This window comes from Montipora capricornis, chromosome 7 (assembly GCF_036669925.1).
Source record: "Montipora capricornis isolate CH-2021 chromosome 7, ASM3666992v2, whole genome shotgun sequence".
In the NCBI taxonomy this organism is placed as follows: Eukaryota; Metazoa; Cnidaria; class Anthozoa; order Scleractinia; family Acroporidae; genus Montipora; species Montipora capricornis.
In genome coordinates this window covers 23,073,405-23,088,404 of record NC_090889.1, presented here as the reverse complement: position 1 = coordinate 23,088,404, position 15,000 = coordinate 23,073,405, and the positions used below count along the sequence as shown (strand labels likewise).

Genomic DNA, 15,000 nt, shown 5'->3' with positions numbered 1-15,000 from the left:
CTCTTTTTTCCCTGCATAACATGTTGTTTGTGGAATAAAAGGAACCCCAAAACCATTTTTCGGTCAAGTCACAAAAAATTCAATTTCATGGTTATAGACCGAGCACCTTATGCGCAATATATTATGCCTACCCAACAGAAACCAAACAAGGGATGCACATTAAGCATTGCCCTTGAGTCTATTACTGCTTTTGAAAACATTTTTACCAAACCAACGCTGCAAATGGAAATGCTAAGACCATCACGTTAAAGTAAAACATGACTGGAATGAGGAAAGGAATCCCAGATGTTGGACCTGCCTTAACTTGTTCAGTCTGTAGTCATGTAGAAGTCATTGTGGGGTACTCGTCTCACCCCAGTGGAGCATCACCGATCTCCTTTCTTTGTTTCTTCATCCAGTCATACAAGAGTTTAAAATACTCAGTGATAGCTGAAACATCCACCTCCTTTACTTCCTGTCATCTTCTCCAGAGCATAGGCCCAAGGTTTTCTCTTGACCACATCTTCAACATGTTACTGGAGTAAAAAAAAAAATAGAAAGAAAGGAACTTTATTCAAGTGTCTAGTCATTCTAACGCTGGAACACTAATTGGGGACACAGTACACTGAAATCAACAAATTGATGCAAATAAAATCAAATGTTGGTTTTTGAGAAGAGTGTAAAACTGGAGTAACGGGAAAAAAACATCTCGGAGAAGAGTAGAGAACCAACAAACTCAACCCACATGTGACGCAGAGTCTGGGAACACATTGGTGAGAGGCGAGTGCTCTCACCACTGAACCTGAGCTCTGACAGGTTTCTGCCTATGATTCCAAGAGTATTATTGAACACATTCTTTTTACTTGATGCAAACACTCATTAAAAACAGCTTTTCCCACTGTCAGCTTAATTTTTTTAGCAGTGGGACTTATAAGGAGAGTGCTTTCTGATAGTTACCTTTGTTTGACACCTAACACGATTGTAGATTGTATCAATAAAGTGTTTATTAGCGACTTTATATATTCTTCCTACGAAACCCCATGCGACAACTCTAACAAACAGGGTCAAATAACCAAAATAAAGTTATAACCTTTATTTGGACGACCTTACTTTGAAAAGAGCATTCACCATCCTTAACCGTACCGTTTTTAGAAAGACAACTAATTGCATAAAGAAATTAACTGATTAGAGTGTAATGTGAAGTGCTAAGTTTCTACCCCATATGAGCGTTGGCCCTACTAATGGAAATGGGCCCACACAAGGACAGAGAAAAACTCTGACCAAGGTGGGAATTGAAGCCACGACCTTCAGGTTAGATCACCGCTGCTCTACCGACTGAGCTACAAGGTCAGATGGGAGCAGGCCGTGAGAACTGAAGATGTTAAAGTCATGGCAATGAACATGTAAAAGTACAAGGAAGAATTACATTCTTGCAAATGTTGGCCGTGAAGCAACGTTTGCAAAAATGTAATCCTTCCTTGTACATGTTCATTGCCGTGACTTTAACATCTTCAGTTTCCACGGCTGCTCCCGTCTGACCTTGTAGCTCAGTCGGGAGAGCAGTGGTGATCGAACCATTGTGTGGGTCCATTTCCATTAGTAGGGCTAATGCTCACATGGTTCATATGGGGTAGAAACTTAACACTTCACACTACACTCTAATCAGTTAATTTCTTTATGCAATTAGTTGTCTTTCTAAAAACGGCACGTTAAAGGATGGTCAATGCTCTTTTTAAAGGAGGGTCGTCCAAATAAAGGTTATAGCTTTATTTTGGTTATTTGACCCTGTTTGTTCGAGCTGTCGCATGGGCTTTTGTATGGAAGAATACACAGAAGTCGCTAATATACTTTATTGATACAAACTACAATCGTGTCTTTAGGTGTCAGATGATGATAACTATCAGAGAGCACTCTCCTTATAAGTCCCACTCTTATAGTAGAATGCTACAAAAGGTAAAGTTTCTGCATACGAGCCAGAAGGCAGTGCGGCCATCAGGCCGGAGCTTATCCCAGCTTATCCCAGTTTCCATGGCATGAAGCGACTGGAGTATTTCTACTTCCCCCTGGATGGGATGCCAGTCCATCGCAGGGCAACCCTCCAACAATAAATTTGCCGGTACCCACTTGGGTGGAGAAAGCTAGGCACCGAGAAAGTAATTAAAGTGTCTTGTCTAAGAACACAACACAATGTTCCCCCGAGTCAAGCACACATTATAACCATGAGGTGGGCTTGCCTCCCACAAAAATTCTTTTTTTGAATATTGTTAAAGTAAAATTACACAAGCAAATCATATATATAAATACAAAGGAAATCAGGAAGAGTAAATTGTCTTAAGTACTCTATTTTTGTTAGAGTCAAAAAACAATAGAATGACTTAGTACGTACATCATCTTTTAATAAAGGACAAAAAATTATAAATAACCTCAAGATTCTCCTTTTCACGATAATTTAAATATGAATAAATTATTACTATTATTATTATAATTATTTCAATTCAACTAAGTTGACTAATTTTGAGCACTAACTCGAACAATGGAACGCCTTTGCTGCCTTTGCAAAACCTTAAAAGGAGTGCGTATGCGCATTTCAGACAACATGGTAAGAAAGTGGACTCCAAAACATGGTCAGCTCCAAGCAAGAAAGAAAATGAATTCTTGAGAAGTTTGGAGCTATTCTTTTTACAAGACAAATACGTAAGTGAAAAGTGAAACTAGACGTGTAACCCATTTGAAAATTCTTACCGTTGAGTCAATGATCCTGCCATAAACATGTTGACAGCAAAAAGAGATTAACCAAGTACTTCATGTTCTGCTTGTCCAACACAAGTTAAAAAGCTGGCAAAGAGTTGTTCATTTTAATTGTGGTTTCCCCATGATGTAGCTTCACTGGTTTAACAGGCTTCAAAAAGCACATTCTCTCTGCCGACAGCACTTCCTCCAACCACAGTCAACTCGTCCCAGCTACACTATAATTATGCACATCAGAACACCTTTTCACTGCAAAAGATTATATACTTCAGTAGTTACTAACATATGCTTTTCCTTATAATAATTTTTCTACATGTATTTAGTTTAGGGTTGGAAGAGACAGGGGCGACGTTAAAATTCCAAATTCAAGGTTAACTTAACCTTGAGGATTTAAAAAAAGCGGACTCCAAAATTAAACATTGTCATCTCCAACATGGTGTGCAAACGCTCGCAACATGTTGGCCCCAACAATGTTGCGAGCATTTGCACGGGCCTTTACAGGACAAAACGTAAGTTAAAAGCCAAAACTTGACATATAACCCGTTTGAAAATTCTTACCGTTGAGTCAATGATCCTGCCATAAACATGTTGACAGCAAAAAGAGATGAACCAAGTAATTAACTCCTGCTTGTCCGCTTGTTTTTGACTTCAAATTGACCGGGAGCCACCATCTTGGATAATTGTGACAATTAATGTTACTAAATGTTATTAGTATAAATACACAGGTGATTATACAAAATCGCGCACTCTCATTGGCTCGCTATCTCGGATTATCAGCCGATAATCACCTCGACGGGCAAAATGGCTGCCAGTAGTCGTTTTGCCACTGTAAGTAAAGATGATTTTTGCGTTGAAATGTTTTTTTTCTCTTTTTTGAAATAATCACCTGTGTATTTATACTAAAACAATTATTCGCCTCAGGCTCAGTGATTATCGGTGAATATTCACCTCGACTTTGTCTCGGTGAATATTCACCGATAATCACTTCGCCTTTGGCGAATAATTGTTAAATATTAATTCTATTAGACTAATGTTATTAAGGTGATTCCCTAGTATTGCACTGCGCATCCTGTTCTGCGCATAACACAGCGTAGGCCACGGTCGTATTAAGGCATGGCAAAGAGGCTTTATGGTCAAATTTCACGGCTGAGTTCTGTTTTCTTTGTGTCACAAGTCTAACCGGATATTTCAGCAGTAAAGAGCAAAACAAGAAACCTTTCAGACTCTCGCAAAACAAAAAGTCGAGTGATAGCTTTGATGATGCTAAAGAACATTTCAGTCCAACAGTGAAAGTGAAACCTTGCTATCGGGGAGAAGTGTTGTCGAGGGGTCAAGCTTGGTCTGCTTTCCTAAACGAGGTTGGTGACCTATCTTTTTTTTGGCATAATTTTATTCTGTTACTCATCACCTTAGTGCTGTAAAAATGTTAAAAAAATTTACGTCAAAAAAGTTACAGGAAAGCCATCACTCATGGACACAAAATTGTCTCCTCGAGATCATGCACCCGAAGAATATTTGTAGTCAGTGCCTTTTCAAGACGTGTGCCTGTGCACACAAAACAAACGTTAAATTATTCCTTTTGAGCAATACAATTCATCTGTTTTGTTATTTAAAGAATTACGTCAAAGCTGTGCTTCCTGTTCTGCAAAACGTAGCCTAAACCGACAGAACAAACTTGTCCTTGATAGATGAAGTCGCAATGATTAAATGAGTAACTTGAGGAAGTTATATCTCGCAAACGAGCTCGGTGACCTATTTATTTAATTGCACATTTCGAGTCACCATAATGCAGGGAATAATCGAGAAAAGTTTAAGGAAAATCTTACAACATCTTCTATTACTAAGGAATCACCTTAACTGTTATTAACGACACAACTGAATTATTTAAGATGGCTGCGCCCAGTAAAGTTGTAAGTGATTCTAATAATTCGTTTTCCTGATGCAAACACTGATTAAAACAGTTTTTCCCATGGCTTAAATTAATTTCGAGTCAATCCTGCCATGAACGCGTTTACTGCAACAAGAGATGAACCAAGTACTTCACTGCTGCCTTGATGCTGCCAGTTCTGCTCGTCCGCGCAAGTCAAAAAGCTCGCAGAGAGTTGCTCATGTAAATTTTGAAGTCCCATGATCTTGCGTCACTGGTTAAGCAATGACAATAGGTGACGTTAACGATATCTCCTCTACACTGAGTCGAAAATACTATATCCAGATGGGGAAAAAAGGCTTTTCCCTCTTCCTTATGATTTTTCTACATGTTCTTATTTCAGAGTGGGAAGAGACAAGGCAGTATCAAAATTCCAATAATAAGGTTAAGTTAACCTTAACGTACCCAGGAAGTGTTCTCTAAAACTTCCAAACATTGGTCAGCTCCAAACAATAAGGACATAAATACATCAGAAGTTTCAACTTGTTCCAAGTTTTTATAAGGCAAATATGTGAGTTACCTTCTTGAGGTCAAAACCGAAACTCAAGGTTAATTAACTGTGAGTTCCCACGATGTAGCTTCACTGGTTTAGCAAGCTTGGAACAAGACACCAGTGAAAGTAATCATGAGGAGAGAGAGAGAGAGAGAGAGAGAGAGAGAGAGAGAGAGAGAGAGAGACCCAACAGAACACAACTTAAGGGATGTCACTTCCTTAACATAGCGCAAAATGGATTATTACTGGCACGCATGACAAAGCACTTCAACAAGCAGTGAAAAATGAATTATACTATGCCACGGACGATATTTTCCTTACACTCTTTCACAAATTATCCACCCAAAAAATTCAATCCTCTTTCAAGATTGACGATAAAATAATCTTAAGTACACAGTCGAAATACCATAACTGGATAGGGAAACAACTCCTTTATGCCAATTACATTTCCAGTAATTAGAAGTTACTCTAAGTAGTTACTAACATGCTTTTCCTTAATAATAATTTTTCTACATGTATTTAGTTTAGGGTTGGAAGAGACAGGGGCAACATCAAATGACAAAATCCCAATAACAAGGTTAAGTTAACCTTGAGGTTTTCAAAAAGCAGACTCCAAAATTAAACATGGTCAGCTCCAAACGAAAAAGAGTGAATTCCTCTGAAGTTTAAACTTTTCTCCTTTAATTAACAGAACAATTATAGTAAGTTAAAAGCTAAACTTGACGTATAACCCATTTGAAAATTCTTACCGTTGAGTCCATGATCCTGCCATGAACATGTTGACAGCAAAAAGAGATGAACCAAGTAATTCACTTCTGCTTGGCCGCACAAGTTAAAAAGCTGACAAAGAGTTGCTCATGTTAACTGTGAGTTCCCATGATGTAGTTTCACTGGTTTAGCAGGGTTCAGCAGCACTTCCTCCAACCACAGTCAACTCGTCCCTGCACTCACTGTACGCACATCGGAACACCTGATGCTGTTTCTAATAAAAATAATTGATATAATAATCATTAAAGTAAGTATAATATTTATGCTAATTAATGCACTTGAATGTTTGTCACGCCGTTTGCGTCTTAATTTGGATGCATAGTTCTGGTTTCGATAAAGACAGCAATCAATAAGCCTGCGAGCAAGCACTCCGAGGGACTGGGGCTGGGGTTGAATGATCATTCAATCTCCCACGCAGCCCCAGTCCCAGGAGAGCCGTGCAAGCATAGTCACGCCTCCCCTCCCCTCTATCTGCAACCTCGTTCCCAGAGCTTCTCCCTCATGTGGGGGCGGGGCAATAAAAAAACGCCCCTCCCCCACATGAGGGAGAAGCCCTGGGAACGAGGTTGCAGATAGAGGGGGAGGGGAATCGTGACTATATATGCTTGCACGGCATTATTGATTGCCGTCTTTATCGAAACCAGAACTATGCATCCAAATTAAGACGCAAACAGCGTGATAAACAAACAAGCGCATTGCTTGAAATTACTTACTTGGCGTTTGTATGCTTCGACACACATCCTCAGAAGTGACTGTTAACTAATTGTTGCTAAATTCTCTCTCCGACAGCACTTCCTCCAACCACAGTCAACTCGTCCGTGCACTGTACACACATCGATATCGGAACGCCTTTTAACTGCAATAAATGATATATTTCATATTTAAGTTTTTATTTTAATTATTTATGTACATTTTGTATTTTTACTGGGTTGCCGTAGGGCAATCCCAGTCGGAAATTGGGTGGCATTTGTTCGGTATTCTTTTTTTTTTCCCGTGTCGGTAAAAGTCTTGCCTGTCACTCCCCTGCTAAGTGGTATCTTTGTGCATAGAGCCTTCTGCTGGTATTTTCTTAGGATCGAGAGGGTAGTTGAAATGAGTAGATTTCTCTGGTGGACACAGTAGAATGATAAACTTAACCGGCAATGGCGTCGAAAGTCATGTAACGCGAATGGCATTTTAGTGGATCTTTGAACAAAATATACCCTTATGAACTTCAATAATGGCAAGTCAATTGGATACTGAACAAGACAGGCGGTGGAATCTTACAAGCGACGAGTAATGGACTTCGACAACAATCTGTCGCCCGTCCAGCCGAAATCAAAGTGAGGTGCATTTCTAATTTTACCAAGCTAAGTGTGCTGTTATGTAGAACACTGAAACCAAATGGAAAATTCTCTGGTAACTTATGGGTTCAACGAAGACAGAACAAATCGAACACCTTAAGTGGATCTGTGATCAACTTTGCACAGTCTTCAGTAAAAACATAATTGGAAATGTGACAGTCAAGAATTATTTGAAAGAAAGCTTGTCGTCTATTTTGTGCTTTATTATTCAAGGAAAAGGTTCTTCATGGAAACGGTTTGATCCTGAACTTTTAATTTGGTGTAATATTGCACATATTTGACACAACTGAGTTTTTTTCTCTTCACGCACGCAATGAAATAGCAAGGGGTTTTTGCCTCTAATAGCAAATATGTTGTTTGTTTCAAAAAATTGTTCGCTGAAAAAGGTGGCTTTTATGAATTCATCATGTTTTATAATATGCGAGCTTAACTGGATAGTTTTTATGGCAATGGTAAAGCATTTTCGTGTCAAAATGAGGTTAGTGTCTTTCTGTTGTGCTAACTTAATTAAATATAAATATACATTCTGCCTCGTGAGTTTGTTATTCTCGTTAACCAGCAATGGCCTCGAAAGTCATTGCAACGCGAATGGCGTTTTAGTGCATCTTTTATGTTGCTTGTTTCAATAAAATGTTTCGCTTGAAAAGGATTCTGTGATATTTTCTGCCTTTGTGAATTATAATATCATAATGTGTATTGAATTTTCGAGCTCAAGGTTGAAATGTGATACGGGAGGACATTTTTAGTATTGCTCTGTCAGCAGGAAAGGTTCACGAAAATAAGCAGGTCTGTTGGAAGCGTGCTTGAGTTTCAACAAAATGAGCCGCAAAATCAGCAAAAAATTGTGACGCCGATGAATAATAAAGTAGCTGCTATTTCCAAAATGATGGAATTACCTGGTGATAAATAACCTCGTCTTGGAGAGTAAATTTTCGACTAAGCAGAAACAATGGTCAACCTAAAGGGTTTGGGCGATTGTGATTTTTGTTTTGACTTCGTTCATTTATTGTCAAACTTTATAACACTTGACAGAAAAAGAAACTTACGAAAACCGGGTATCTTGCCATCATTTGACGCGGACGCTTCACTGTTTGGCGAGTAAACATGCCGCAGTAACTTAATCATGGCGTCCGCTGAATTCCGGCCATGTCACTTTCGATTTTGCGATTTATTTCTGCAGCCAAAATTGAACGTACCAAAAATCAATTATCAACATGTCAGCCCAAAAGCCAATGTTTCTCACTTCCCATTTATTTTCTTCAATCTTTCTGGGTTCAATACTTTGCTAGTAGATAGTTTAGTTTAGTTTAGTTTATTGTAGTAAAAAACTTGCAGCTGTAAAGCTGAATTGCGCTTTTACAATATGAAAAATATATAAAATTATAGTGATGTACTCTATAAAAAATTGGTAAAACTAATAAGCGTAAAACTATTTTAAATATATATATTACAAAATTCGTTCTCATTCACATTAGAAAACCCACCGAAGAACTATGTTTCATTATTAATACATGATCTTACTAAAAAACTGTTCTTAAAGCGTTCAGTCCTGCATTTGGGAATCACAAACCGCCTTTTCACGCGAGGATTATAGCGGGACGGCCCTGAAAATGGAAGCATGCTGTGCAAGCGATGGGCCGGATCATTGGCAATCGAAGAGAAGGTCTTCTTACACAAGTTAGCAATGTAGTCTAAAATAGAATCAATATGTAAAAATTCTAGAGCCTCTCTAGAGGCTAGCCCCGGGCAAATGATTGAAAGTGCCCGTTTCTCTACACGTTCAAGATCTTTTTTCAGGTACATGGGCATAGTAACCACATGTCTTCTCAGGCTATTTACCCAAGACTTCTACCATGGCACTACAATGATAGACGATACCAAAACAATATCGTGTACTGTTAGAGCTACATATTACGCAAGGATAACTTGAATCTCCTGGAAGACAACACACAGCTCAGTTGACATTCTATATGGAATAAATCGCTGTGTTACTTCACTACCACGCGTAAGCAATGCCTGTCTCTTTTTTCCAAAGAGGACAGGAATTTCCTCTTTTTGACAAATAGGCCGGTAGCCAGCTTTTTACCTCAGAAAAGGATCTTTTTAGTCGTACGAACATGTGGGGACATGCAAACCAAAGGGCCTCTGGTGGTATGACTTCTGGGTGACCCCTTAATTAAATGGTCTTAATGACCCCCCAACTTGACAAAAAGTTGCCTGGGACGGTGCACGAACCACAGGCAACCCAGTGTACTATCACGGAGGGTCTAGTTTAATCTATAAAAAATTGTCTGCGCCCGAAACTAACCTAATACTATGTTTCTAATAACAATAAAAATAATTAAAATAATTATACTTATTATAATAATTTGAATTATAATTATACTAATTATGTTAATTATAATAATTATAATTAATGTTTTAAGGGAGGCAGCCTCGTTTCCAGGGCTTCTCCATCAGAAGGGGGCGGGGCGGTAAAAAAAAGCCCCGCCCCCAAATGAGGGAGAAGCCCTGGGAACGAGGTTTCAGATAGAGGGGGAGGGGAATCGTGCCTATGTTTCCACGGCATTATTGATTGCCGTCTTTATCGAAACGAGAACTATACATCAAACGGCGTGACAAAAACATGCAATGGCATTGTTTGAAATTACTTACTTGGTGTTCGTATCCTTTGACATACATCCTCAGAAGTGACTGTTAACTAATTGTTAATTCATTAATCAATTATTGTTAATAAGTAGTTACTTAATAGGTTACATATTAAAAAGTTTAAATTCGTAGTAAACGGTCACTTCTGAGGATGTATGTCGAAGCATTGGAAACGTCATGTAAATAATTTCAATCAGTGCGCTTCTTTATACTTTAATGTTTGTCACCGCTGCTTTTTTTTATTATTCTTTGTCTTGCGAGAAATTAATAGAATTACTCCTCTCAAAATGGATAGGTTACCTTAGTTGTTGTTGTCGGATATGGATAGTTCTCGCTGTTCATTTCACTCCGGGGGGTGTTTCGCCTTTAACTGTAACTACTCGGCTTAGTTTGCAGCAAAGAAAGCTTTCATATCTCGGGAGATCTTCGACAAGGAAATAGTCTCCTTTTTTACGATTAACGCGTGGATTTTACGCACTTCTATTTTATCTCGTCAACAATATTTACGTTCTGTAGGAAATGTCCTCTGCAGTTGGTTCCCCTTCCCCATCTGCGTTCACGACCTCTTGTACTTGTTGTTTGCATCTTTGGCCGCTCTGCGCCTTTTCCTCGATGTTGCATTGAGACTAACTTCTCTGACAGCTACGAGCTGGGGTATCGTTATTTCGCTGTTCGTGTTTTCCTCGTACTTCATCTTTTTGTCTTGTTGGTCTTAATTCTTCCTCATTGTCGTCTTGTGATGTTTCCTTTCTTCGTATTAAGCGTGATCCCATGACCAGTCGTTTGTCCAAATGCGCTTGCAGAGATCGTCTCTTTTTAGTGGGTTTACTTGCAGGAGTTTTGCCCGACCACGAACCCTGCAAGTAGTTAACGACGGTTTCGTGAGAGCTAATTCGCATAAGCAGTGTTTAATTTCTTGTTTTTCTTTATTTTCTTTGGCGTAGTCTTCAATATAAGAACGTATACAGAGGAGGACCTCAAGAATGATCCTGAAATCTGACAGTGATTATAAAACTCGCTAATTTGAGATCTCTTCAACAACGACGCTTTATGGCTGATGTTACTTTTTATACAAGGTTTAAATGGTTATCTGAACTTGGAAATTACTAATTATTAGTGATCATCACATTCTTAAAAGGTTATCACTGTTTGAACTAAGGAAAAAATTTGCAAAGGCGTCCAATTTTAAATTTTCATATTTCAATACAAATGGTGGAACTTTGGCGGGATAGTTTACCTTTCAATGTTCGTTCCAGCAGCAACCTTATTTCATTTAAACGAAAAATCAGGAAATTCCGAGGTTAATGGCGAACTCATATAACTACTCAGAAGTTTGCCTTTATTTAGCTGTTTGATTTTATTTACCTCAAGTTTCATTAGTAGATTTATAGCATTTTGTTTATTTGTGGTGGTTCGCCCAGTATGGACTCTATCGCTCTTTTATGTTTCCTCCAATGGCTCGATCTTCTACATTTGTTTGCCTTGTTCTAGTTTTTCCTGTCAATACTTTTTACAATATTTATTTATTTATTTCAATATTTATTTTAAAGTATTATATTTGTTTTAGTCTCTGTTTTGTAAAATAATAAAAAGTAAAGAGTCTACAACGCACAATACTAAATGACTTTGGCTTTAAAACGTTTAAGACTTGAGCGAAAGCCTCAACAACGGGAAGAAGAAGGACTTGGACAGTGTGTCATCTGGGTGAGCTTGGCTTTCATGCTTTCATGCTTTCGCCCAGTTGAGCGACTGTAGTCGAATCATCGTTGCGCTTAGTTTAACGTGTGGGTTTTTACAAGTGAATTGGACTTTAAATCCTTCCTCCTATTATAGCAAGTGTCAATTAGAACTACACCCTTATGAAACTGTATTATCGTTTAATGGTGTTTATCTTTCCCTGGTGAGGTACCCTTTTCAATTAGCACCCACACTATGATCACATCGCCCAGTGTTGAAAAGTTAGAATGCGAGAATATAATCACCTGAACAATTGTACCAAAAGAAGTTTTCCTCTAAACAAATTTCCTGTAATATTACCAAGTTATCAAACGTTATTTTGTCCTTCACTCTTACCAAGAAATTACTTTAAATCACAGGTACTTTTGTTTACCATCATATATATTTTTTTTTTCCCGCAAAAAAGCGTTTGCACTGGAAATAAATGAATTTCATAATCGCTATTTTTTTGCTTCAAATTACCCGGGCGCCACCATCTTGAATAATTGTGACAATTAATGTTACTAATAAGTGTTATTAACGACACAACTGAATTATTTAAGACGGCTGCGCCCAGTATATTTCAAAGTTGTAAGCGATTCTACTAGTAATAATTCATACGAGCTAACTGTCCCAGATTATCCGGGAGTCTCCCGGTTTTCCGTACGGGTCATTAAATCAAATTGCATCCCCAAGTTTTAAGAAAAATCGATTTTTTCAAACTCGTTTCATTGTTTCTTAATGCACTTCTTCATCTCTGAGTTCCAAACACGTTTTAATAGAACTAAACAAAATGACTTCCTTTAGCTATCATAGCCATATAACCGATTGTTTGATTGGATCTCCGATTAACCAATAAAAATTATTGACGTAAGTACCCCGTTTTCCCGCAAATTCACAATGGTGGCAGAATATTCTTGTATTCTGAAGGAGCTACTGGGGGATGGGTGGGTGCGTTTAAAGGGGGGGAGAGGAGGGGATGGGGAGTGGGTAGGTTGAGGGAGGGGTGGGGAGACCGGCTGGAAAAAATCTCCAGATTTTAGATTTCCATAGGTTGGCATCTTTTATAATTAGTTTTTTCAGATGCCAACACTCGTTAAAAAAGTTTTCCCGAAGCTTAAATTTATTTCTCGTAGCAATGGAGAATCTCCAGGCCTGAAAGGAAAAGCAGTGGAACCTATAAGAAAAGTGCTTTCTGATAGTTAACTTCTGACACTTAAGGACGCGATTGTACTACGTATCAATAAAGGTATTTAGTAGCGACTTCCGTCGATTATTGCGTAAGAAAACCCACGCGACAGCTCCAACAAACAGGGCCAAATAACCGAAACGGAGCTATAACCTTTAATTGGATGGCCTTACTTTGAAAAAAGCATTCACCACCCTTAGTTTAAACCGTTTTTTGACCGACAACTAATTGCATCAAGAATTGCCCTTGGCAAAAAACCGCAGGACATGCCCCACGAAGAACGAGGTGCACTTCCGCACTGGAATACTCTTAAACATCGAAGGAGTATCTGCCCATAGTAGAATGCAACATGACCTTATTTTGATTTAATGGCTTGAATTTTAACGATGCTTTAAAAATTGTAAAAGTAAAATTTCGCATGCAAATTATCTATATACAAAGGAAACCACAAAGATAACAAAGGAATGACTTACCAAATCATCTTTTAATAAAGGACATAACATAAATAATTTCAAAAAGAATGTAAAGAAGCATGTGACATGTGAACATTTATCAGCGTACATTTAATTAAGTGGCCTTAAAATCATACTAGTTTTTAATATTGTACATCATATTTAATTTAGTTGACCCAGCGAATTTTGAACACCAACTCGAACAATAGAGGTTTTGCATGGCAGCCATGTTGCATTGCAGGAACAATGAAAATGTTTTGCATTACAAAGAAAATTTGATCCCGTAGGAAAAAGAATCTATTGTTCCTGCCATGTAAAACTTTGCAAAATTTAGGGAAGGTACGTTTTCTTATTGGGGGGGGGGGGGGGGTTCTTAGTTTTTTTTTACAAATTGGGGAGGGTCAAACCTGTTTTATTCTCAACCGGGGGAGGGTCGCAGTTTTTTTTGGTAAGGAAAAAATTACTCCAGGTCACTTCTATTCCTCGTGGGGCATGTCCTGCTACCAGTCGAGATTAATCTAAATTATTTACAGGTGTCGAAGAATTTATTTATCAAAAAACTATCTTCTCCTACCTCTCTCTCGACCCGTGCCCGCTTTCGCCCATAATTTGATGTTTCCGCGCGGGGTTCTGGTATAAAATCAGTCACCGGTGAGGATTCGTCACTCGAGCTACTCGGGCCTGCACCGACAATTCGATCTACTACATCACTTTGCAAGTTAGTTTCGACCTCGGAAAGTGACGAGGTCACTTGTTGCCTCACATTTCGTAGCGGTGGCTGCCGAGGTTGTTGACGCTCCATTGAATCGTACAGCAATTAAGCTGCCAATGTGCGCTTTGATCATTGCGATCTCTTCAGTTTTCTTCCATTTGAAGGTGATTTTGTGATGGGAAAAGTACAAGGATAGCTCGTCCACCCTCAAGGACGACAGCTTATCGGAGTTGTACAGCCGATGTGCCATCATCAGAGTCAGAGGAGGAGCCGGCATTCTTTTAAAAATGGCGAGTCGGCAAACAGCCACAATAGCCACAAGTTGCTCCATCTGACCTCATGAAATCCTCGCATTCACCACAAGCACATTTCCCTCTTTCTATTCCTCGTACATCCTTGTCCATTTTCAAACTGGGTTTTTACAAGTGAATTTGACTTGAAATCCTTCCTACGACAGTTAAGTGTCCCTTAATTAAACCTACACCCTTTGAAACTCTATGTTCGTTTAAAGGCGTTCATCTTTCCCTTGGTAAAAAAATCGAGAGGCACCCATTTCAATTAGCGCCTACACTATAATCAATTAGTACGGCATCGATCAGTTACATTAGCTTAGCTTATTTCGAGCGAACTCGAACTCCATTAACTACTGTAGCTTTATCCATGCCTTCCGCTTTTCCCATGATGCGATCAGTTAGAAAGCGAGAATATGTAAAATTGTACCAAAATAAGTTTTCCTCCAAACAAATTTCCTATAATATTTTCAAGTTATTAAACGTTATTTCGAAGCATCTTGTTCTTTAAAGGATCCTCCACTCTAACCAAGAAATAACTTTAAATCACAGGGACTTTTGTTTACCATCAAATTTTATAAAATAATTAGGATAGTACGCGCACTCTCATTGGTCAATAGCTGTGTTTAGATGAGAGCATGTAAACACGGCTGTGCAATTACATCTTTGAAGTGAAATATTCTCTACCAAACTTTGTTTAAGTGGACCCATCAAGTGAATGTAGTTAACTGTTG

The 15,000-nt window shown here is 38.6% G+C and overlaps 1 long non-coding RNA gene across 7 annotated transcripts in view; it reads right to left on the bottom strand.

Moving 5' to 3' along the window:
• Positions 1-14,073, bottom strand: part of LOC138056458 (uncharacterized) — a 16,094-nt gene extending 2,021 nt beyond the window's left edge. Inside the window, exons 1-7 of one of the 7 annotated variants that reach the window (XR_011133454.1) lie at positions 13,839-14,073; positions 10,208-10,764; positions 6,629-6,771; positions 5,897-6,129; positions 3,286-4,868; positions 2,722-2,976; positions 1-515 (exon numbers count right to left, since the gene is read on the bottom strand). The exon at positions 1-515 is cut by the window's left edge and continues 2,021 nt beyond it. This is a non-coding gene — a long non-coding RNA (uncharacterized lncRNA). Of the gene's footprint in view, positions 516-2,721; positions 2,977-3,285; positions 4,869-5,174; positions 5,251-5,896; positions 6,342-6,628; positions 6,772-10,207; positions 10,765-13,838 lie in introns of those variants that run through there. The other 6 variants (XR_011133457.1, XR_011133456.1, XR_011133453.1 and 3 more) reach the window with 6 other exon arrangements.
• Positions 14,074-15,000: the final 927 nt, after the last annotated feature.